This window comes from Aotus nancymaae, unplaced genomic scaffold (genome assembly GCF_030222135.1).
Source record: "Aotus nancymaae isolate 86718 unplaced genomic scaffold, 86718_ANA_hifiasm-v0.15.2.pri h1tg000006l, whole genome shotgun sequence".
Lineage (NCBI taxonomy): Eukaryota > Metazoa > Chordata > Mammalia > Primates > Aotidae > Aotus > Aotus nancymaae.
In genome coordinates, this window is record NW_026988417.1 from 61,616,164 (window position 1) to 61,639,951 (window position 23,788).

Here is a 23,788-nt window from a genome sequence, read left to right on the forward strand (position 1 = left end):
AGGTATTTCTTCACAGCGGCATGAGAATGGACTAATACAGTAGGTTCATCAATTGTAACAAATATACCACTATGGTGAGGGGCGTTGACAATGGAGGAAGCTAAACATGTGTTACGGGAGGGAATATATAGGAAATCTCTGCTTTTCTCTCAATTTTTCTGTGATTCTAAAACTGCTCTAAAGAAATGGTATTTAAGAAAACAAACAAACAAACAAATAAAGCAACCTCTCTTGCATTATCACCAAAGAACTTTAACTTTGCTTAGTCTGCCCACTACTACTTTTGATTTACTTCTTGGGACAACTTTAGGAAAGAGACTTGATCTGGGAGTCCAGCCTTACTCATTATGTCGCTATTTCCAATTTACCTCTATTATATGGTTTGGCTCTTTGTCTCCACCCAAATCGCAGGTTTAATTGTAATCCCCAATGTTAGGGGAGGGATCTAGTGGGAGTTGATTGGATCATGGGGGTGAATTTCTCCCTTGTTATTCTCATGACAGTGAATTCTCACAAGATCTGGTTGTTTGAAAGTGTGTAGCACTTGCCCCCTCACTCACTCTCTCTCTCTCATCTCTTTTATGCCACTATGTGAAGACATGCTTGCTTCTCCTTCACCCTTTTACCATGATTGTAAGTTTCCTAAGGCCTCCCCAGCTGTGCGTCCTGTACAGCATGTGCAATTGTGAGTCAACTAAACCTCTTTTCTTTATAAATTACCCAGTCTCAGGCAGTACTTTATAGTAGTGTGAGAATGAACACTCTACTTTGAAATCAGATATTTTCCTTATATACATATTACACTGTTTTTCCACATGTACCTCTTTCTAAGAATAAGGAGGAAAAGAAAAGAGAGGCAGGAGGATAGCTTCCATCACTAAAGGTGGACTAGCTGGCCATATCTATTTGCATATCAGAGGGATGTCTCCCTTGCTTTCTGTTATACTGAGATGTTGTGGTTTTGTGATATAATCAAACAGTAGTCACTCTATTCCCAATTATCATACCTGGAATGAGTTAGTAAATCTAGTGGGGTAAATCTTGCCAAAAGAATATTCAAACATCCCATCTCTGGATTTATTTCAAATATCCTCCAAGAGCCTTGATTTCCTCACCTCTAAAGCAAAAGTGTTGCTCTCCATGACTGCTCTGAGGGATCATGGAGCTCTTACATATTAAGACTGTATGTCTGGAAATGACACCAGAAAGTCAAAAACCAGCCTCAACTGTACAAAGAGATATTTGGGCAATACATTCATAATGGGATCTGCTTTAATGTAATCTATCAGATTTTCATTTTAAATTCTCACACTCCACCTAAGTCAAATGTCATACTGAAGATAATTTGTGAGCCTTGATAAAGTTTGGGCAGAAGATCTTCAAAAATATTATTTCAATTGAATCATTTTATATGTTAACTTTGAAAATGTCAACAGCAGGGGCTGTTGGAGGAGCTTAGGAGGCCTATGCATTTGCCATTTCAAAGGCTTAAGCCATCAGTGTAGGGGTGGGGGACAGCCTGCTGTGCTCCATGTTCTGTATAAACATTTCTAGAAATATTTAGCAGATAATAGGGCTCCCACTGGGGTCATGTGTTCAAAGGCACCACGTTGAGCCACCTACCAGGAAAGATGTGGATGCCAAAGCTGAGAGTGCTCTGGTTTTTAGATTGGGTTCTTGCTTCCTCTATAGGATTTCCAAATACACAAAGAAAGGGGAAACAGCAGAAACCCATCTTAAAAGAAAAGTGCTTAATGCATGCCAGAAGAAAATAACATAATGGTCAATGTCTGAGTAATATTCAATAGCCTTCCATCTTGCAGCAGGTCTGTGAAATAGTCTGACAACTTGAGAATTGAAGGCCAGAATTCACTGCTTGCCAGACTAACACCCATCAATTTGAAAAGCTCTGAAATCCTTCTTGATTTTATGGAAAAAAATTGGTTATGGTTAAAGTAACAGTGATCTCTTTTTCTCCTGCATTTTACATATAAAGACAGTTTTTACTTCTGAATTTGACCTGAAATTGATAAGTGAACAAACAAAATTAAGACATTATCACTCTGATTGGTTTTATAAGAGGAAAGATAGAAGAATGAAAATGACACACACATGCAAATACTATTATACATTGTAAATAATATAGTTATGTGCCACATAAGGATGTTGTGCATATTTGTGGTCCCAAAAGACTATAATACCTTATTTTTAATGTACTTTTTATATGTTTACATACAGAAATACCATTGTGTTATAATCACCATTCATTATAGTAACAGGCTGTACAGGTTTGTAGCCTAGGAGCAGTAGGCTATACTATGTAGCGTAGCTGTGTAGTACACTATACTATCTAGATTTGAGTTAGGAAACTTTATGACATTCACACAGACTAAATTGCCTAACAATGCATTTCTCAGAATGCATCGCTATTGTAAGCAATGAGTAATGAAAACATTATAAATTAATTTATATACATGGTCCACAAACATTTTTACTGCCATGTTTTAGTCAAACAATGTCTAAGTATTAAGAATTTTTAAATGCCTGAGACCAAATTCCTGTCATCAAGAATCTTGCAAACTGGTACAAGAGGAGGGTGCGTACACGAAAATAAACAGTGCACTAAATGCCACTGAGGAAAGTAAAGTAAAATGTCCTGTCGGAGCCAGAGGAGGGAGTCGCCTTCCAACACTGCAGGAAGACACAGAAACTGTGCAATAGGCTTCATTATACCAGGTAAAATCCAAGCCCAGAGGTCCAGTGAAGGCAAATATCCCTTTTCACTCTTAGACAACAATCGCAAAAGAAAGGTTTTCTACAGTGAAACCTCTTCAAACATGTTTTCTTCACAGTTTCTTTTTTCAGAGGCAGCATTCTTTATTTTGCTCCCCTCTCCCATGAAACCTTGAATACCACTTTTCAGTCATTTTTGAAAGAAAGCCTTTCAAAATACCAGCGTTAAATCTAACCTGGGTGTGGGGAAGCTTCCTCCTGAAAGCGTTCTCATTCGCTTGCCTTTTACTGACCTCTAGTGGGAATGTGTTTCTATGGCATGGAAAGCCAACAATTATGGTAATCCTCTGAATTGTGCTAAATTCCATCACTCAGTTTCCCTTCTTTTTCCTGAATTCTTAACTTTTCCACCCTCTTTCCTTAGAAATGTCAGCACCAATTTGGATTCAATACAAATTTATAATGTACAAAATACCCCGGTACACATAGAAGTATAAATAAAAACCTTTCCTCATAATGTGGTTTAAAAAAAAAAATCTGATTTCACAGTCTTAGATAAGACAGTGGACCTTAATGGCAATTATTGGAGCAGGATGCCTCATGAGATTTCAGCTAGATATTGTACTAACAACACTTCTTTTTATACATCTACTTTCAAAAACAACTAATTTTCCTACCCATTCTTATCTCACTCCAGAGAAAATTACATTCAGTCCAAGTTTCAGCTCAAGAGTTTGTTGCTAAATAAGAAATGCTCCCCTTGATTTGTGAGGCAATTGGAAGGGGAAAACTCCCTCATCTATACGCACTAGACACCAACCCCTTTGTTCCTTTGAACCATTTCTCCTGAACTGCTTTCCAAACTTCTTTCTTCCAAAGAAGAAATAAAGTTGATCTATAAAGGCGTTAATAGGTTTGATTACATCTGTGTGGCAAATGGCTGGGCCATTGTGTCAGCAAAGGTATTCTCAATGTTAATGCACAGTCTGCTCACTGCCCAACAGACTGAAAGCCAAGACAAGACTATGATGAAGACCTCAGTGTCTCAAATTTGTACAATAACACTTGGAACCTGAAAGTAGACAGGACTTTTAAAATAATGATGTTTAATACAATAATTTAAATAAACTGGAAGGAGAAAACAAGGAACATATATAGGAATCAGGAGCTTGGGTTGACCAGAGGATAGCAAAATAAATCTACAATAATGAAACTGGGACCATATCTTGTAGGACCAGTGGATTCTGGGTAACACCAATACCGTAGCCCATGTCTGCCAAGAAGCAGGCTTTCATTCACAAAAATTCAAAGAGAGAGATGGATAGAATTCACATATCAAATTCTATGAATCTCTTTCTCTCTCTCTCTCTCTCTCTCTCTCTCTCTCTCTCTCTCTCTGTCTTTCTTTCTCTGAATTTTTCCCTTCTCCCATTTGACTGGTACTTTAAGCATTCTCTTAGTCTAGCAATTGGACAATCCAAAAGTGATTCCAATATATAGTGTGATTTTCCTTTGGACAGTCTAATTATAGCTTAATAAATTCTTGACACAGCAAAGAAGGGCTGTGCTGTGGGTGCAACAGAAATGAAATTAAAATATAAGAAAGTTTTATCCCAGGGATTTTGTTATCCAACAAAAAAGCTGACAACAAACTTTTCTTTGGTCGAGCTCAGGCATAGTTCTGTTCCACCCTCATAGATATAAGAATAGATTGTGTAGCTATAAAGTATAGATAAATGTTTCCAAATATATGTGATCCAACTTTTACAAGCATAGAAGCATAACAATTTTAGCCCCAACATTTCCTAATAATTAAAAACCCACCATTACAGCAGTTTTGATTACAAAGAAAATATCTGCATTTTAACTAAAGGTATTAGTAAATCAAACTAGAAAAAGCCTTTAAAAAGGAGATCTTAGGTCCCAGAGATACTTCCCCTTTGAAAGATTATTGGATAATTATGACTTGTTATGTTGAAAGAAGGCAGTTTGATGAATGACTTAGAAGGTAAGAGACCTCTCTGATTCTATTATTATTATTATTATTATTTGAACTCAAAGTACAGCAAAAGCCAAGAGATTCACAAGTCATTTGCTTCCTTTTTGGCTTTGAAGGCAAAGAATGTAGTATATTCTCTTCCATCCCAATAGTTCCTATCATTGCATTTTTAGTATATGTACACTCAGTGCTGAGAGCTCAAGTCTTCACTCAGCACCACTGTTGGGTCACCCAATAGCTAGATTGAGAATGCGTTTAAAGACTGCTATGATAGGAATATTTGTACCCCCACAAAACTCACATACTGAAATGCTAACCCCCAAAGTGATGACATTAGGAGATGGGGCCTCTGGGAGGTGACTGAGGTCACATGAGTGGAGTTAGTGCCCTTGTAAAGGAGGCCCTAGAGAGCTCCTCGCCCTTTTTGTTGTCTGAGGACATGTCAAGAGGGAACTGTCTATGAGTCAGAAGTGGGCCCTCAGCAGACACTGAATCTGCCTTTATCCTGGACTGCCCACCCTCCAGGACTGTGAGAAATAAGTTTTTATAGTTTATAAGCTACCCGGTGTATAGTATTTTGTTATAGCACCTCAATGAACTAAAACAAAGTCCTAGCAAAACAAGAAAACCAAAGAGGGAGACAAGGAAAGGAAAAAAAAGTAAAAGAGAGATTCATTTATATACTTTGATATGTAATATTTCAAAAAAAGAATGAATAATGTTATCATGGGGTAAAAACAGCACTTTGTTGAATATTCTTACACTTGTTTAATTGCTATTATTTTATTATTAGCAGCAGTATAGTATCATAGTTAAGAGCATAGACTCCGGAGTCAATAAACCTACAGTTGCATTCCAGCTCTACCATAAACTAGCTATTTTCTTCATCTATAGAATAGTCATAAAAATAGTATCTAAATCAAAGATAATTTTGCTATGCTAAGTAAATGAATTAATGTATGCAGAGCACTTAGTAAAGTACTTGGTATGGACTAAATGCTTAGAAGCTTGCTATTACTGTTATTCTACAAACTTTTTGTTTTTTGGGTTTTTTGTTTGTTTGTTTGTTTTTTTGAGGTGGAGTTTTGCTCTTGATGCCCTGTTTGGAGTGCAATGGCATGATCTCGGCTCACTGCAACCTCCAGCTCCTGGGTTCAAGCGATTCTCCTGCCTCAGCCTCCTGAGTAGCTGGGATTACAGGCATGTGCCACCATGCCCAGCTAATTTTGTATTTTTGGTAGAGATGTGGTTTCTCCCTGTTGGTCAGACTGGTCTCGAACTCTTGACCTCAGAAATTTTTAGTTACATAAACTGGGTCAGGAAGTTACAGAGCACCAAAACCTTGCATTGCTCAGGGCTGTAAAGTTATACTGCTCTTGCCCTGGATAATGACGATTGCCGACTCTACACATAAACAATATATTCTTGCAATCCATTAGACTAAAGGAGAGATTATTAAAATTACAGACTTTCTGACCTTAAGATGCATATCTTGACCCAGAGGAAAATCCATACACTTTAACATGACAAAAATTTATACTCATAGTAAAGACTAAAACTTCACATCGGACCTTATTTCTGGGTATCTGAGTACCTGCTGGAATCTCTGAGTGATTTCAAAAAAATAGCATGCTTCTTCCCTGCCTAAGTTTCTCAAATTGAATAATTTAATAAATAAAGCAAAGAAATTGCAGAAAACAGACAAAAATATCATAATGAATAGCAAACGAAGGCAACTTGAAAGATGTGACTTGTGCCAGAAATAAGAACTCCCCACCCTGGTAATGGTAGCAATGGACCCAGCTCAAATCCCCAGGAGTGGTGAACAGGTGGGAGGCAGGAGCTGCCTGCACATGGAGAAGTAGAGAAGCCCTGCTGACTGTCCTCTTCCAAGAGGAAGAAGGACAGGGACGGAGCTATGCACACTCTATTATTCTTTTCAAATGGACCCTTTCACAGGGGAATAGTAAATGTATCAGTAGTGCGTTTATAGAAAATCTCTCATCATGAAAATCAGGAGTTATGGTAAAGCATTTCTCACTCTAACATTTGGCAGCTCCCTCTTACCCATTTGGTTTAACTATTAATCCTATAGTTGACCAAGGGTGTAGTCATCATCCTGAGGGGAAGGACGCAGCCTCTTCAGGGCAGTCCTGTTCCATCTCCCCCAGGACACTCCCCCAATACCATCTGCTGTCCTTCCTGGAAAGACCTACTGAGCAATTAGATTTTGCTCCCAGAAGGTTCTAATCTGTATCAAAACCATACGTCTATTACACCAATATCAAAGCTATTCTGGAAAGACAGCTGAAATTAACAGCATTCCATATATTTTTAGACACACTATCTAGTATAATATTTCATATGTTCTCTAATGAGACCAAGTAGTAATATTAGAATAAAGGGTACTCCAATAATAAAATACCAACAATAGAAATTCTCAAAATTTTAATATAAAGCTCTTCCTATTATCAACATCCTGGTGAGAATTTAATGCTCAAGATTAAATCTTCTTACAAGTTAAAGGCAAAGAAGTTAAAATCAAAACTTAAATTTTTTCTCTGTAATTTAAAGTTCAAAGTTTGGAATTCTTAAATAAAAGTATAAAAATTATCCTTCCTATTATTCTTTTCATCAGATTTCTGAATGTTACCTGGATTAAGATATTTTGCTGTTTGGGGATTTTTTAGCAGCACTGACTCTATTATCTCTCCCAGAGTCAACTTCATTACTTCAGGACCTGAATTAGTTAATGCCATGCCAACTGTATTTTGTGTAAATATAAAAATTTTAGTGCTTTAACACAATAAATGTTTATTGTATGTGGATTTCTCAGTTAGCAGGAATGAAAGGAGATTGTAGTCTGCTCTATATAATCATTCAGGGGCTCACGCTGATGGAAGCTCTGCCATCTTAACATGTGGCTTCCAAGATCACCCTAGGCATCCAGATCTTGTAGGAAAATTGAGAAGAAGGATAAAGAAGGCACAACCATGTCTTAACTCCCAAAGCCCGTAAGTCACATGTGGGAGGAAGGTCAAGCACGTCTGGCGGACTTCCAGTCAGCTGCCAGTTCTACAGGATCCCAGAAATTAGTTTAGTTGAATAACAAGTTTTTGACATGTCTCACTTTTCAAAGAGTCCAGAATTAATGGGACACATGGCTTATCATCTTAGCACTAGAAAATTCAGAATACAGAGCAATGCCCAATTCTAAAGCAGTTATTCCAGACAAATGTTATTTTATGAAACCAAATATATATTGTTACAAAGACCATAACAAAAAATAATTGATGATATCTAAAGGAGGAAGAAAATCTCCCTAGTTTTTTTTTGTTTTGTTTTGTTTGTCTTTTGTTTTTGTTTTGAGATGAAGTCTGGCTCTGTCCCCCAGGCTGGAATGCAGTGGTACGATTTCAGTTCACTGCAACCTCTGCCTCCTGGGTTCAAGTGATTCCCCAGCCTCAGCCTCCCGAGTAGCTGGGATTACACGCGTGTGCCACCACACCCAGCTAATTTTTTGTATTTTAGTAGACACAGGGTTTCACCATGTTGGCCAGGATGGTCTTGATCTCCTGACCTTGTGATCTGCCCTCCTCAGCCTCCCAAAGTGCTGGAATTACAGATATAAGCCACCACACCCGGCCAAATCTCTCTAGTTTTAACCTGTCTGTCAGTATAGCCAGCTGTCCAGAATCCATAACCTGTGGCTTTAAACTCAAATAGGGAACAATTTTTAGTCAATTTTGGACCTGCACATTTACTATTTCTGAGGGGTATTCACCTGTGCAAAGTTCACTTACTACTGAACAAATCATAGATTCTACCTAATGACAGCGCATTTATAGCCTCTTATGAGCAGACTTTTCAATCTTGTGCATCACCGAATATATCCAATGCTTTTTGCTATGGAATTATTTAAAAGGAAAAAAAAGCTGGCTCCTAGGAAATGATTTTTCTCTCTTGGGTAATTAGCCAATATAAAGTCAACAGGAGACCACCAGGTGTAAAGGGACTCTTCACCTGTGGCTATATCAGGTGAAATCAAAGTAAGCCTCCTTTGTTGCTATTGAACATAAATGGAATTTGGGGTAATAGATCCAGCACTGCCTTCCTAGACCGCATTAATAACGTAAGGCTAAAACTTTACTCATGCTTTGTGAAAAAGTGAGTAAGACAAAATTTTGTTCTGCCCAACAATGCCCCAAAACTCCTTAAAGACTCTTTTTTTTCCTTTGTCTCAGCCACACGCAGTTCCACCTAAGTCTATCCCTCTGAGTTCAGCCCTATTTCATCCCTGTAGAATCATTAAAAATAAATCTATTCTCTCTTTCTTCTTCAAATGAAGACAGCTGTCTCTAGAGAGACATGCCTAGTCCTCTTGGCCATTTCTGATATAGATGTTGCCAAGTTCTTTAGTTATTTTTGACTTACTTTCTCTGGAACAAGTTCTAATTTGTTTGTGTTTTTCCGAAAGTATCATCATGAGATCCGAATGGGATATTTTAGGTAAAGAATAAGTAGCAGAAGACATTCTACTCACTCATTTTATATCATAGATTTCCAAAAATCCTGACTTTGCTTGTTGGCATTGGTTAGCCATTTATATATAAGGCTTAGTGTTAATTAAAATTTAAAGACTTTTTAGAAATTCTGACTCACATGTCCTTAATGCTAATGTTTTTAGCAACTACAGGAATTTTTTTCATCCAAGCTCTGAAAACCTAAATTCTTAAAACCACTTACTAGTTTTGTAAATCTTAATCACTTACATGTCTTTAGGAACCTGTTTCAACTTAAAGTGAATTTATAGTTCCTTTCTTTCAGGGTTGTATTAGTTTGCTGAGGTTACCATAATAAAGGACAACAGAGTGGGTGGTGTAAACAACAAACTTATTTTCTCACAGTTCTGAAGGATAGAAGACCAAGACCAAAGTGTTCACAAAAGCAGGAAAGAAGCAAAAGAAACTATAAACCGGTTAGAATTTAATAACAGGTATATCATAGTTTTGTTTTTTTTAACCAACACATATTTTTTTCTCTTTCCAGCCTCTTATGTTTACCAAAGACTAATTTATTTGCAAAATAAGTTTTAGTTTTATGATATTTGGCTTAATTATTTGCATAAAGTACAATAGTAGTGGTTGGCCATATAGGTTCTTTTTAAGTTGGCTTTTCTGAATTCGTTCATAATGAATCTCAGATTAGACTTTCAAAGTCTGTTGAGGTTAGAAAACCAAGCCAAAGATTTGCCATCAGACTGTGTGTGTTATGTCTGTATGAACTGGGTAATTTCTTTCTTCCTCAGTTCGCAAAATATCTTGAAGCTCCTGGACCATCAGAAAGTGACATTCTTTACTTACCACAAGTTCAGAAACACTGAAAAGGAACCATGTTGATAAAGTACCAGGTCAGTCTTTCCAAGGGGCTTTTCATCAGCTCAGTAAAGTCAACCTGAATTCCTCAACGCAATCTGGACATGTCTGAAAATATGTCATTCCAGTCAAAGCCTTGATAAAATAACCAGCATTTCCGATTGTGTTCTGTTCCAAAATAAAGCATATTCTTATCTAACTTATACAAATAGTTATGTTGTCATAAGATAAGAATACTCATAAATAGTTTGCAAATTCTGGAGAAATCAGGTAGAGAGAAAAGTAAATGTTGCAATTTTGCTAACAAAAGTATACTTTACCCAAGTATACTTTATGTACAGCTTTTTGCTTAAAGCTACACAAAACTCCAAAGGAAAAAAAATCTTGATTCTGGAAAACAAAACATAAAAAGAATAAGCAATGTTTCAAACAAAAAGTCATTAAAAATCATCTATGTTCAGTACTATGTAATTAATTAGTTCAGTACTATGTAATTAATTCTCATTCTTCTTAATGCTGAGTTAGCAATCTTCATGAATCAATTAGTTTTTTTGTTTAAATTAGAGTTCTGGAAGTTTTATTAGTCCAATTATATGATCCAAAGGTATTAGATACCTGTATTTAAGAGTACTTCTCATGGTTCTTTCCATAAATTTTCTTAAAGACACAACACTTTAGAATTTGCAAAGAGATTTTAGAAGAAAAAGCATCAGGTTAAGGCAATTTACTTAATATATCAAGGCATATCATATTTCTAGTAATTCCATACAATTTTGGAACACATATTAATAACATCCATACAAATATAACTCAAAGAAAGTTAAACGCCATTTCTTATTTGACAATAATTACAGTATAATTTTAAGATACGAAAGAAGCCTAATCTGTCTCCCTTAGACTTTCAGGGTCCCTATTTGGACTTCCAGGGGTCTTAACATCCAAAAGTCTGTTTAAGGACAAAAAAATAGAATTTAAAATTTGATATTTGATTTTGGGAAGTTTATCAAATATCGAAGATTTAAAACACTTGATATCAAAATAACGAATGCTTAAAACACTCAATCAAAATAGGATCACAGGTCACTGTAAAAGAGTAATTAATTTAGCCAAAGTAATAATTTAAAAATTTCAAAAAGCAAAAACCTTTACTCTTACAGAGAGAGGAGACTCAGTTTTCCAACTAGTCAAAGGTCTAATAAAGACAGTATGAGACTTTCTCCCTCTGTTTCTTTCCCCTCTCTTTATACTCAAATGGTAAACCAAAACCTTTGCCTATCTCTCATTAATAGCATATGAAAATCTTGTTCAAAAGGGAAAACTCAACTTTACCCTTGTATCAATATATTATTGATATGAAGCCTAATTTTAATAAAACCTTATAAATAGATTAATCTAATCTCAATCAGCTTTGATTACATAAGATTGCTATTCCCATTCTCTTTCTTTTCCCAACTTTATTTTTCTGTTTAGTTTCATCAATTCTCAATTTTTGTTTCTTTAATGTAAAACAACATTTAAAAATCTTTAAACTACATTTCCTTTAACAAAAAACATATTGTCACGCCTTCTTTATAAACTTCCTTACCAAAAACACATCGTACTTTCCTTATACATTTTGCATACAGAATTGTTTCTCTTATATCTAGCTTTTTAAATTACATGTATTAATTATACTACTAACTCTTAGTAAACCTAACTTTCAGTAAGAAACATAGAAAGTAAGTAATTTTAATTGTTATATATCAGATGCAGAGCCCAGGACAAAAGACAGACCTGTGAGGACAATGCCTGGAGCATCTGACCCCTCCCAGCATGGTCAAGAATCATAGATGGGTCAGGGAAGATAAGGGATAGGCACTACAGACACACATATGTCCCTATGCCTGACCATTCCCAACTGACTAGACCCTAGAATTTAAAGCCTCAAAACCAAAAATATAAACTCATAGGCAGATCAAACAAGTATAAAAATATCACAGAAGCAACAGTTTTGTGACCTTAAAATATCTATCACAAATAGTATAAATTAGTCTCATGAGTAGACCCAGGCAAAAATATCTAAGACTCTGAAGACATTTCTATTTAATTTTGTTAACAATTTTAAAATTAGTTTTATTTATCAAAAATTACTAACGGCACAGGAACTTGAAAAGTGGGCTAGTTAATTTACGAGTACTCATTTATTTATGTCAATGTGGTACCATGTAGACAATATATAAACACATAGACATATGTACATGTAGATATAACATACACATGTACACAGGTATGTATCTAAAAGCCAAAGAGATCAAAAAGTTCCACGTAAAAGGCAGTAGAGCTTTAGACCTAAGAGGAACCTGTTCATGCTCTCGAGACTCCACAAGGAAGACAGAATATCCCAAAATGAGGATTGTGGTACCTTTCTCTGTGCTCCTCAAGAGGTCTCAGGATCATTACAAGTCCCTTCCAGATCCTTTTGTGTATTATCAAAGATAAGCACTGCAAAAGGAGGAGTAAAGTATATGGGAGAAAATTTCTCATAGGAAGCAATTTGGGGAGAATTGTAAGCTTTGTAAAAGGTCAGTGAAGTTTACTTTTTCTTTAGCAAAAATCAAACCCACAAGAAAGGAAGTAAATGAAAGCAGCGAGAATATAATTTTTTAAAAGAGGTTTTGATTGACTGAAAAAACTTCCCAGAAACAGAATACAAAATAGAAAAAGCAGAAAGTCCTTTTAAAAAGAAAATATATCTTGAAGCTGCTTTCTGACCATAAAACTCTTTAGAAAAAGAAAACTTCCCTCAAATTTCTTATTATTAGATTTTAGCCAGGATAAATAGACAATATTTTTCGCTTTTGAAGTTTTGTTGTTGTTGTTCTTAATGAAAAGTACCCCCTCCCAAGTGACTTACCAAACCAAATAGGGCTTAACCAAAATTATGACTTAACCAAGGACACACAGGTCATCGCCAAGAGGTGCAAAGAGTCCTCACAAAATCCAAAATCATGCCAAAGATGGCCAAAAGAAAGGAAATGTTCACTAGCCACAAAAGGGGTAAAACCCATATCTATTTCCACATACCCTAAGCTCTCAGCTTCTCAGCTGACTACCTATGAACAAAAGCCCAAAAGCCCCAGGTGTAACCACAGATAGAAGACAGAAAAATCAAAGCTTATCCATAAAAGGGAAAAGAATCGATAACAAATGGGTACCCCCCAAAGTTATGCTTCACACAAGTATCACACTAAAAGGGACTGGTTATCTAACCAAGAATCAAACTTAGGGTTGTTAGAGTAAAATCATGGAATTTTGACTTCTAGACTACAAGGTAAAGAAGCCATCCCTATAAATTTCACAGGAGTCCAAATTAGTCAGTTTGAACTTACAAAGAATTTTAATTTGCTTTAGGTCAAATTTTTGCTCTTTAATTTCCTCAAAATAATTTTTAAGGCTACCTATGACACTATTATGTGTCTTTCTTTCAATCTGATGTTCCCACAAGGCAACTGTTTAGAATGAGGACCTCTGAAACCTTTTTTCATTTATTTAAATTTCAGGGTCTTTCCAATTTAAAGAATTTATATTTTGTCCACAATGATTAGAATTTCTTATGATGTGCTTATCCCAATAGGAACTCACTCCAATTAAGCTTCTTTATGGAAATCCCAGGAAGTAATTTTTCAGTTTTAAAATAAGTGTCTTTCTTTTCTGGAGAGGGCATGGAAGAGGCAGTCTCCATGGACCCAAAAAATTCACTCCCAAGTATAGGCTGGGATAGAAAATGACTCGTGTTGCCACAGACAGTTTAGGATGGTGTTTCTGCGTACCCTACCTTCAGTGTTCCACAAATTTGTAGGAAGCTGCCAGTCACAGACCCATTAATCCACAACGCTAGATGGGCCCTCCTGGGATTGTACTTTCCCAGGATTAACCAGATAACAAATCATTGAGACAAGAAAAGCCCCTTATATGAGCTTGACATGCCTGAAACAAGAAGTGTACCGCTTAAAATCTCAGGGGTTTCCAACCTTTTCCGACTTACCACTGGATGTGACCCAAAAATCATGCCTCCTACATGGCAGAGACCAAGAGAAACTGTTGTCGCTAGATCATAAGTCAAGCTCTCAAAGACATAAAACAAGATGAGACAGGAACCTCATACAGTTTTTATTTGGTGGACCTACAGGAAAGTTTATCTAAATAGATGCTGTTGTGATCAGAACCACAAAACTGACCAGTCTGCACATTCTGCTAAAACAACAAGCTTACAGAGACATGAGACCTATGTTCGACCCCATGGTACTCCTCTTTGTGACAGAACAACAAACAAACAAACAGAAACAAATACTGTTTCTGGAAGGAAAGAGATCAAACAACATGAATAACAAAAAGTACACCCAAGACTCTACACCCAAGTCTTGGGTGTAGAGATACTACACCCAAGACTTGTCACCTAAATCTTTTTATCCCATTAATCAATATTTTGGAGAGAAAAAAGAGACAAACTGATTTTTAGCATCCACTCAACTGGATTCTGCAGAAATAGAGGCTGAGAGCCCAGCTGGTAAGAATTGATTGCCCTTCTGCCAGTTTGTCAGGCCCTGAGTTTCCTTGATTTCAGCTTCCAGAAGCACAGAGAGACTCGTTACCCTGTTCATGATGTCAAAGCAGTAGGGAGCGAGGGAAAACTTCCCCTTTAACCTCTGAAGGTTTGCTGAAACTCAACTAACGAAAGGCAGATTCGCAGAAGAAAAAGTATGCACATTTATTAATATGCATGGAAGAAATCACAGAGCGATTACCATACCACACAATAAGGTTATGTACCCTTCTTCTTAAAAGAAAGGGAGATGGGGAAGTGTGGATGATTTTATGGGGGCTAGTAAATGACTTTCAAGGGGATTCAATGAGCTGAAAGACATGTATGGCCTGGGACAAAGTCTGTTGAGCCCACCAAGCAGACAATGGTTTGTGACAAAAGTCTGCCCAGGTGTTTTGACAGACTTCAGTCTTTCTTCCTGCAATATGAGTTGAGTTAATGAAAACTCAGGGAAAGGATCAGTGGTAATTGTTTTCTTCTTTGGTGTGTCCAGATTTTAGGCAGGTAAGGAAACTTCAGAGCACGACTTGATCCTGTGGTTTGGGAGATACAAAGGTTTGAGATACAGTAGGGGAAGGTCAGAAAGACTTTGGGGTGTTTTCTTCAATTCAGCATGTTTGTGGGTAACAATTTCTGAGCCCTAATACATCCTTTACCAACAACCAATAAGCTGTTTTCTAATTTGTTTTTCTATCTGGGGGCAGGAATTAAATCCTAATTATTCTTACATCCCACAAAAAACCTCCATAGACTCATATAAACAGTTGATCAAAAATTTCCTCTTGAATGGAATTGGAATAGATGTAATCGAAAGAACAAAATGTTCTCCTTGTCAAAGGAAACTAAGAACCATTCCAACGACCCCCATTCCTATTAATACTTAAATTACATTTTGCTTTCATTATTTTCCCTTATTTCCTCTTTTCCAGCTCCTGCTGCTTTTCCTTTTTTGTGGTGTCCTAGAACAGGGCAAACTCATCAAATATTACTTTGTCTTCTAATCTCTTTGTGACCCTTGCTTCTCTCCTTACCCCTTGTACTTGTCAGTGTAAGGACAAAAAGAATTTCCCTCTCCCTCTGAAGGTTTGAGTCTAAGTTTGTTAAAATAAATTGATAACAGACTGATTAATAGGGAAAAAAAAGTATACAGATGTATTAATATGCATAGGGCAAAGGAGCCACACACAAAATATGACACTCAAAAGAGAGGCCAGGTGACTGAAGGTTTATATCATTCCGAGGTAACTGAAAGACTAGTTCCTGGGACTGCTGTGGAGGGGTTGAGGGGCATCACAGGATATGGATGAAGGAGGGAAGAAAAGCATGGCAAGCAAAATTTGGCATGTTATGCAAATAAAATCTCTCAGAAAATTTCAGGGCTGCCCTCAGAAAGAATAGATGATAGTCTGTGCTAACAGTTTCTCTGTCAGATTTTTAAAAGTGTGAAACTTTTAGTCGCCTTTTCCTGTGAGTTAATTTTTCCTAGATCTGGATAAAAGGGGTATGGAGGAGGGCATCAGAAAACCCTGTTTGCATTCACTATCTCTCTATGTAGATTTCCTCCACAGATGCAAATCTCCCCCACAAAAGGACAGCATTTAAAAGCTATCCTGTGGCTTACAGTCTCTCTGGATAGCCGTCCCACAACATGTCAAAGTATATTCTGGGGTAAAATATTCTGGTTTATTTCAGGAGGGTGTTGAGTTGTCTCTGTGTTGCTGATCAGTGGCTAATTTCTTTTTTATCAGGAATAAAGAAACACTCAATTGCCTCCTGCAATACCACTGGCATAATCCTGACACTATCACATCACAATGAACAGGAGGCCCATTAATAAACATGCAGCGCTGTGAAGAATTTCACTGATCCCTCTCCAGGTCATTAAATCTATACATGTTTGATGGGTAATAAAAGAGAAATGTGGAAGGATAATGGCAGCTGAAGGAGGCTACGGCTCTCCTAGGCTGCTTTAACCACAAGAAAAGACAGGAAATGATCCATGTATTTTTTTTAAATATGTATATATTCTACTCATTATTACCAATTTCAAATGCCTATACATATTTCACAGGCAGCTGGTTCATAAATAAAATTCAGGCTGAGATTTTAACATTAAATTATTTCAACTTCAAATTGGGGCATGGTATTCAGTTTGATTAAACAATTAGGAGTGGGGCTGTGCTCTAAGTAGAAAAGTTTTTGTTTGTGGGTGACTTGGAGGGCAGGTGCTAATCGAAACACATTTCTGTTTGTCACCTTTTATGATATACATAAATGGTATTGCCCTGTGTTGATAAGATGTTAAGCAAATTCAGATTCTAATTCCAGAAACAAGTCATCAAGTCAATAAAGATAAAATAGCCTTACAAGTTTATTCTTTAAAGCTAAAATCAGAGTAATGATTTGTACCATGACACAGGTCAGAATTACTTCAGACCTTTTATTCCTATTTCTTACCTCATAAAGTCAAACATAAATAATACATTGCAAAATAGAATGTTTCAAATACTCAATGTTTAAAAATTAGCAAATTCTATCATAAGCCTACAGTGGTGGCCAATATTTAACCAATGTAAATAAAAGTATTTCAGTAACCCTTTGGCAACTGAACATTCAATGGTTTTTTATTTTGAAGGGAAAAAAATGATTTATTTTCTCATCAGTTGCTAAGTTCATGGCCAAGACCTCTATAACAAAAGACAAATTAACAAAAGAAAAGCATACAAATTTGCTTAATGTGTTTTATGTGGCACTGGAGACTTTATAAGAAAATAAAGACCCAAAGAAACAGGGAAACCTGTGTATTCTTATTTCTGTTCTTTGATCTTATTAAAGAAGTCCCTAAGGCTAGTTGTAATGCTCTTTTGTGTCCTCATTTCAATTTGATCTTCCCACAGGTACCAATAGGCATTTGTTCAGGATAAGAACTCTTTCAAATACAAAAGCTTACCAAATCAAAGGATTCATCATGTAGTCATTGACAAATGGAATCTCCAGAAGTGCATTTATTCCAAAAGTGACTTAATCAAATGATCCTTTTCATGGAAGGACCTATAGATAACTTTCCAGACTTAGAACAAATGTTTACCACAGATAAAAGGGGGCATCCCTGGAGTAGGTGCAGAAGCAACCACTGTGAACCAAAAGTCACTTCCAAAGGTAGCTTTAAGAAAGCAAAGATCCTCATTGCCATAGGACAAAGCAACTATGGTAGAGATAAAACAAATTGCTCTGAGAGTTGCTATGGTCTGACAGACATTCCTTGGGTTTTCTATCCTTCAAAGCTAACCACTAGATCCAGATTTCCACAACCAGCATGCCTGATTGGTGGAGAAAAGGGAAAATTTTCTCTCACTGGTTATAAGCCAAGCTCTCAAGACACACAATGAGACAGAAGGAGAACCTTTTCTGATTGTCCTTGTCATGACAAACACAAAAAGATAGAGACATGGGGGGAAAGACTATCTTTGGGTGTGAAAGCATAAAAAAGTCAAGAATCCTTGAGCAAAATCACAAAAGTTGCTATGCTCAAAGAATTCGTTCATACAGAGATGTTTTCCCTGCTAATCTAAACTTTGAAAGGGTGAGACAAGAAGTTTTTATATCCTCCTCTGACTGAGCATGACAGAGAAACCAGGAAGCTGACCTTGATAAGAATCCTTATCTTTTGCTGGCTTTTGTCAGTTGTCCCAGGGTTTCACATGTTGGCTCCAGAGCAAGTCAGGTGTCTCAGCTGTCCTTCAATGGGTGCCAGAAACTACAGGGGAGGAAAGATTCCTTTCTACACCCATTGATGGCTGAGACATCTAAAATGAAAGATAAATTAACAAGAAAAAATACGCAAATGTATTTAATATAAGTTTTATATGACATGGGAGCCTTCAGAAATGAAGACCAAAAGAAACAAGAAAAAGTGTTTTTATGCATGGGTTTGATGACGAGCAGAGAGTCATGCTGAATTATGATTGGACAAAGGGGTTACAGTCTAATGTTAATAAGCTAGGCAGAATTTAGCAAGGCTTATTTGTACAGTTTCTTTTCTGTCTCAGTGTCTTCAGAGATAATAACATTTCTATCCTGCGGGTATAGGGAGGGCACTTCTGGGTTGAGTCTCATGATCTCCTTCAAGAGAAGGGCTACTAAGTTTTATGACCTGCTTCAAGGAAGAAGTGGCAAAGGGAAGGTGAGAGTGACCTTCCTGCTTCTGCTGTCTCCTCAAATGGTAAGGTTCATTTTGGGGTAGAACCCCATCACCTTCCTATACTCTTCAACAATCCTAAAATGTCATGATTTGTGGTCATTTTTACTTTTGCTGAGAATGAATTTGAATCGCACCTTCCTCCCACCATGAACCTGATAGGATGAAGTAAATTCCAGAGTTAGTGAATTTACCTGGCCAACAGCATCTGTTGATTTGTTCAGGCCCAATGTTACATTTCTCTCCCATTTGTAGTAACTTGCACAAAATAATTTTAGAAATCAAAAAAGAAAAATAAATTTTTAAAATATTGTTGGCTTCCTTAACAATTAAGGATAGTACTTAAGCCTGAATTTACAGCCATCTCTTTGAATTTACTTATTTCTCTGGGTATCTCTCATATATACATGAGGTATATATGTTGTAAAACTCCCATTTGTTTTTCTCATGTTAATTTGTCTTTTGTTACAGGGGTCCACCTCAACTAAAAACTATGAAGAATAGAGAAAAAAATTATTTGTCCATCTACATATATATTTAAAAGGTAAGTGCTGGTGCCAACATTCTATCTTTCTAAACCTAAAAACAAAACATTAGGAAAATAATGGTTTTCAGTCAACTGAAATAGTTGACTTGGGGGTTAAATGTGATCATTTATGGTAGGTGTTTGTTGGCAATGCCTGACATAGAAAGCTCTAAATTGATGTTACACATATTAATGATAGTTATTATTGTAAGCAGGAATTTAGTTTGAAGGATTGTATAACCATTTCTGGTATTCTTGTTACATTTTTTGGCTAGAATTACCATGCTGCTTCAATTTTAAAATATAAATTTTTTCATATTGTAATGTTTTAGAAATCTGGATATAGTCAGATATTCAGCATGTATATTTGATAACTGAAATATTTTTTGTTTTCCTGAAAAGTTCTTTCAAAATGTATGGCTCATCACATGGACACAGGGAGGGGAATATTACACACCGGGGGCCTGTCGAGGGGTGTGGGGCTATGGGAGAAATACCTAATTTAGTTGACGGGATGATGGATCCAGCAAACCCCCATGACACATGTATAACTATGTAACAAACCTGAAAGTTCTATACATGTACTCCAGAACTTAAAATATAATTTAAAAATGTATGGTTTATCCTATAATCAATAGAATCTTAAAATCAGGTGTTATATTTTATCCTATTAGTGCTGTTGAAATACTAGGGAATTCAAGAAAGTCTTGCAATATATCACTAACCAATACAAAGTTCCTGAGATGCATGAAGTACGATTGTGTCATCAATATCGCAACTCCACATTTGCTGACTGATGTTTTAAACCAAAATGTACACACTTCAAAAGACAAACTTTTAAGAAATATTAGCCTGTAGTTACATAAAAATTTCAATAAAAACATTATTTTATAACCATTTATGAGGAAATGCCTATTTGGCACATAAGCGTAAGCTCATGTTTAAATGAAATCTAGTGCTCACAATTTCCCTATGAATAGCAAGTAATAAGGTAGAAATGTTTTTCTTTAGCAAATGTTGAAATGTTTTTTAGAAGCCATCACTGTTTTATGTCTGATTTATTTAATAAATGGTGAGAAACCTGAATAAATCAGTTACTTGAAAAATGAAGTACATGGACAATCAGCTAGACTGACAAAATTCAATGATCTACAGTTATTTGGAAAACCTTAAAGAAGGATAATAGTTCTTTAAATAATTGCACCTACATATTTTCAAAAAACAACTTCCAAGCAGTTGTTTTATTTTAAATATGCCTATAGGAAAACAAACCTGCTTCTGTTTTTAAAGAATTGTCTCATTTATGATATATGTTTAAACCATGTTAAAATGTTTGAAATAATTAGTGTCTCCCCCAACACGGAACAAGACAGCTAAGTCTTTGTAGCTCTCAGCTCTCTTGATCTTGAATATTGTAGGGCAAAAATAATAACCCCCATAGGTTCATGGTTGGAATGAACCTCTGTTATAAAAGACAAATTAAGAAGAGAAAAACAAACAGAAGTTTATTAACATATGCCTTTCAAATATACATGAGAGACACCCAGAGAATGAGTAATTCTCAAAGTAGTAGCTTTGAATTCCTGCATCTATAGTATTTTCAACAAAGAACAGTAAATTTTTAGAGAAAGACAAGATAAGGAAAACAGACTCTGAGTATCTACAAGAAGCAACCTAGGAAAAGGCAAATGAGTGCCAGATATAGGCTGTTTGTAAAGATTGTTAATATAAATTCCTGTGGTATTATCTCCAGGTCAATGAGGGTTTAAAGCTATCTTCAATGTTTAACCTTTGTTCTACCTAGTGGGGTGGCAGGGGTGAGGGTGGGGACCAGTGTCTTAGTCCATTTTTTGTTGCTATATCAGAATACCTGAGGCTGGGCAATTTATAAAGAAAATAATGTTGGCCAGTCCACGCCTGTAATCCCAGCACTGTGGGAAGCTGAGGCAGGTGGATCACCTGAGGTTAGGAGTTCAAGACCAGCCTGGTCAACATGGTGAAACCCCATCTCTACTAAAAATACAAAAAAAAAAAAAAATAGTGGGGTGTGGTGACATATGCCTGTACTCCCAGCTACTCAGGAGGCTGAGGCAGGAGAATCACTTGAACCTGGGAGACAGAGGCTGAAGTGAGCCAGTATCACACCACTGCACTCCAGCCTGGGCAACAGAGTACATCTTCATCTCAGAAAAAAAAAAAAAAAAAGAATATGTTTATTTTGTTCATGGTTCTGCAGACTGGGAATTAAGAGAGCTATGGCACCAGCATCTGCTTGGCCCTTAGTGAGGAGCACCTGCTGCATCATAACATTGTAAGAAGGTCAAAGGGTAAGTGGACACATGCAAACAGACAGAAAAGAAGAAAGAAAAAACTCAAGGAGTATCTTCGCTTTGTAACAACCCACTCTTGTGGGAACTTATCCCTTCACATGAGAACTAACCCAGTCTCAGGAGAGTGAGAATTTACAACCAAGAGAACAGAACCAAGCCATTCATAAGGGATCTGCCCCATGACCCAAACACTTCCCACTAGGCCTTCCAACATCACACACTGGAGGTCAAATTTTAACATAAGTTTGGGTGAGAACAAAACAAATCAGACCCAAACCATAGCAGGTAGAATATATTTTATCTCAGTAAATTTTACGTCCCGCATTTAGCAAATAAAAGGAGGGCCGAGAGCTCTTCTGCATCTTCTTTTTAACTGTCTTCAGTACAACAATCCATCATACTTTTGGGAGACATATTCTTGTCTCTTACCAAATAAACATCTTTGCGACGTATGTTTTATTAACTACTGGAAGGGAAAGTAGGAAAGTCTACCAGGAAAAGGAAAGCAAAATTAGAAATGAAAAATGCTAGGAATAGGGTCAGCATCTACCGAACAAACTCTAGTCATAAGAAAAACAAGAGAAGTAATCACTGTCTTATTACAAGAATAGTTTCTTTAAACATTTCAGAGGGACCACTAAGAAAACTGACTGAATTCTCTTCTGCAAATATGGCTAAAAAGCTTATCTCTAAAGATGAGCAACCAAGCTGCTGTGACAGCTATTGACCTATCTCCTTCTGAAGGATGGACAATATATACTAATAGAATACATACTATTTACTAGTATGTAAATAGTTGAGCTGAAGACAATTAAGAAGATGTATACTAATATAATAGAATACATACTTTTAACACCAAAGTAAACTCTGAAAAAAAGTGCTTTAGTTTGAATTCTGGCTATGCCACTTTCTAGCTGTGTGACATTAAGAAAATTATTCAGCTCCTCTCTGCTTCAGATTCTTCATCTATAAAGTTGCTGCAATTATTATCTATCTCATTAAATAGACTGAAGAAGCCAATATATATTATGCTTACATTGGTCCCTGACACATTCAAAGCATGCAGTATTTTTTGTTAAATGTATAGATGTTTTGCTCCTTTACATCTTGCTTGCTTCGATTGGCATCTTTTGTCACAGCTTATCAGTGTTTGTAAGTCAGCAACCGTTGATTCATATTTACTTTGTAAAATAAAGAATAAATAATCCTTTAGAAACATTATACCTATGGCATAATCATGTCTTGAAATATTAATCTAATTGCTCTCTGTGTATTTCTCTCTTCCTTTCTTTTACCTGCAGCCAAAGGACTGCTCTTTCTCCTCAAACACACTGAAAGAGAAAAAGAGATTCAAATCAACCTTTGTACAAGTGCAAGAAGAAGATTCTGCATGGCATCCAAAATGCCTCCAAAAGACTAGGTAAGACTGTGTAGGAGAGAAAAAGAAAGAAAAGAGGATGGTTCAGATAGAATATGAAGGGGGTCTAAAAGGAAGAGAAGTCAAAGTAGGAAGGTGAACAATGACTTTCCATGACAGATGAGCAAAGAGCAAAGTAGAAGAGCCTCTGCTGAAGTTGGGCTGTCCTCTAGCATGGATAATTCTCTCACTGTCCCAGTGAGGCCCCTGTCCTCAAACCCATACTTTAGAGGACCCTTCCCTGGTCCTTCCTCAGCTGTGTCCCTCCTTACTGATAAGAATTCTGTGAATCAAAAGGGATATGCCTACGTGAAACCTGCACTCCCCTTTGTATACCATATTCTAGGGAACTCCATTGTCTCTAAGCTGCTGCCAGGACCTATATCAGCCTTCTCCAAGCTCTGCTTCTGATGTGCCCAATCCTAGCCCCAAGGTGTGGTCACATGATCAGAAGTTGCACTTGTGGCTGAGGTATACACAGAAATGTACGTAAAGACCCTCATAATGCAGGATTGAGCTGGATGTGAAAAGAGAAGGCAGAGCCAGCTATGGGCTGTGTATTAGTCTGTTTTCATGCTGCTGATAAAGACATACAAGAAACTGAGAAATTTACTAAAGAAAGAGGTTT

At 36.6% G+C, this 23,788-nt stretch overlaps 1 long non-coding RNA gene across 1 annotated transcript; it reads left to right on the forward strand.

Moving 5' to 3' along the window:
- Positions 1-18,732: 18,732 nt before the first annotated feature.
- Positions 18,733-22,649, forward strand: LOC110567268 (uncharacterized). The gene is made up of 3 exons (XR_002477712.2): positions 18,733-18,911; positions 19,359-19,431; positions 21,650-22,649. It is a non-coding gene; the product is annotated as an uncharacterized LOC110567268 (long non-coding RNA).
- Positions 22,650-23,788: the final 1,139 nt, after the last annotated feature.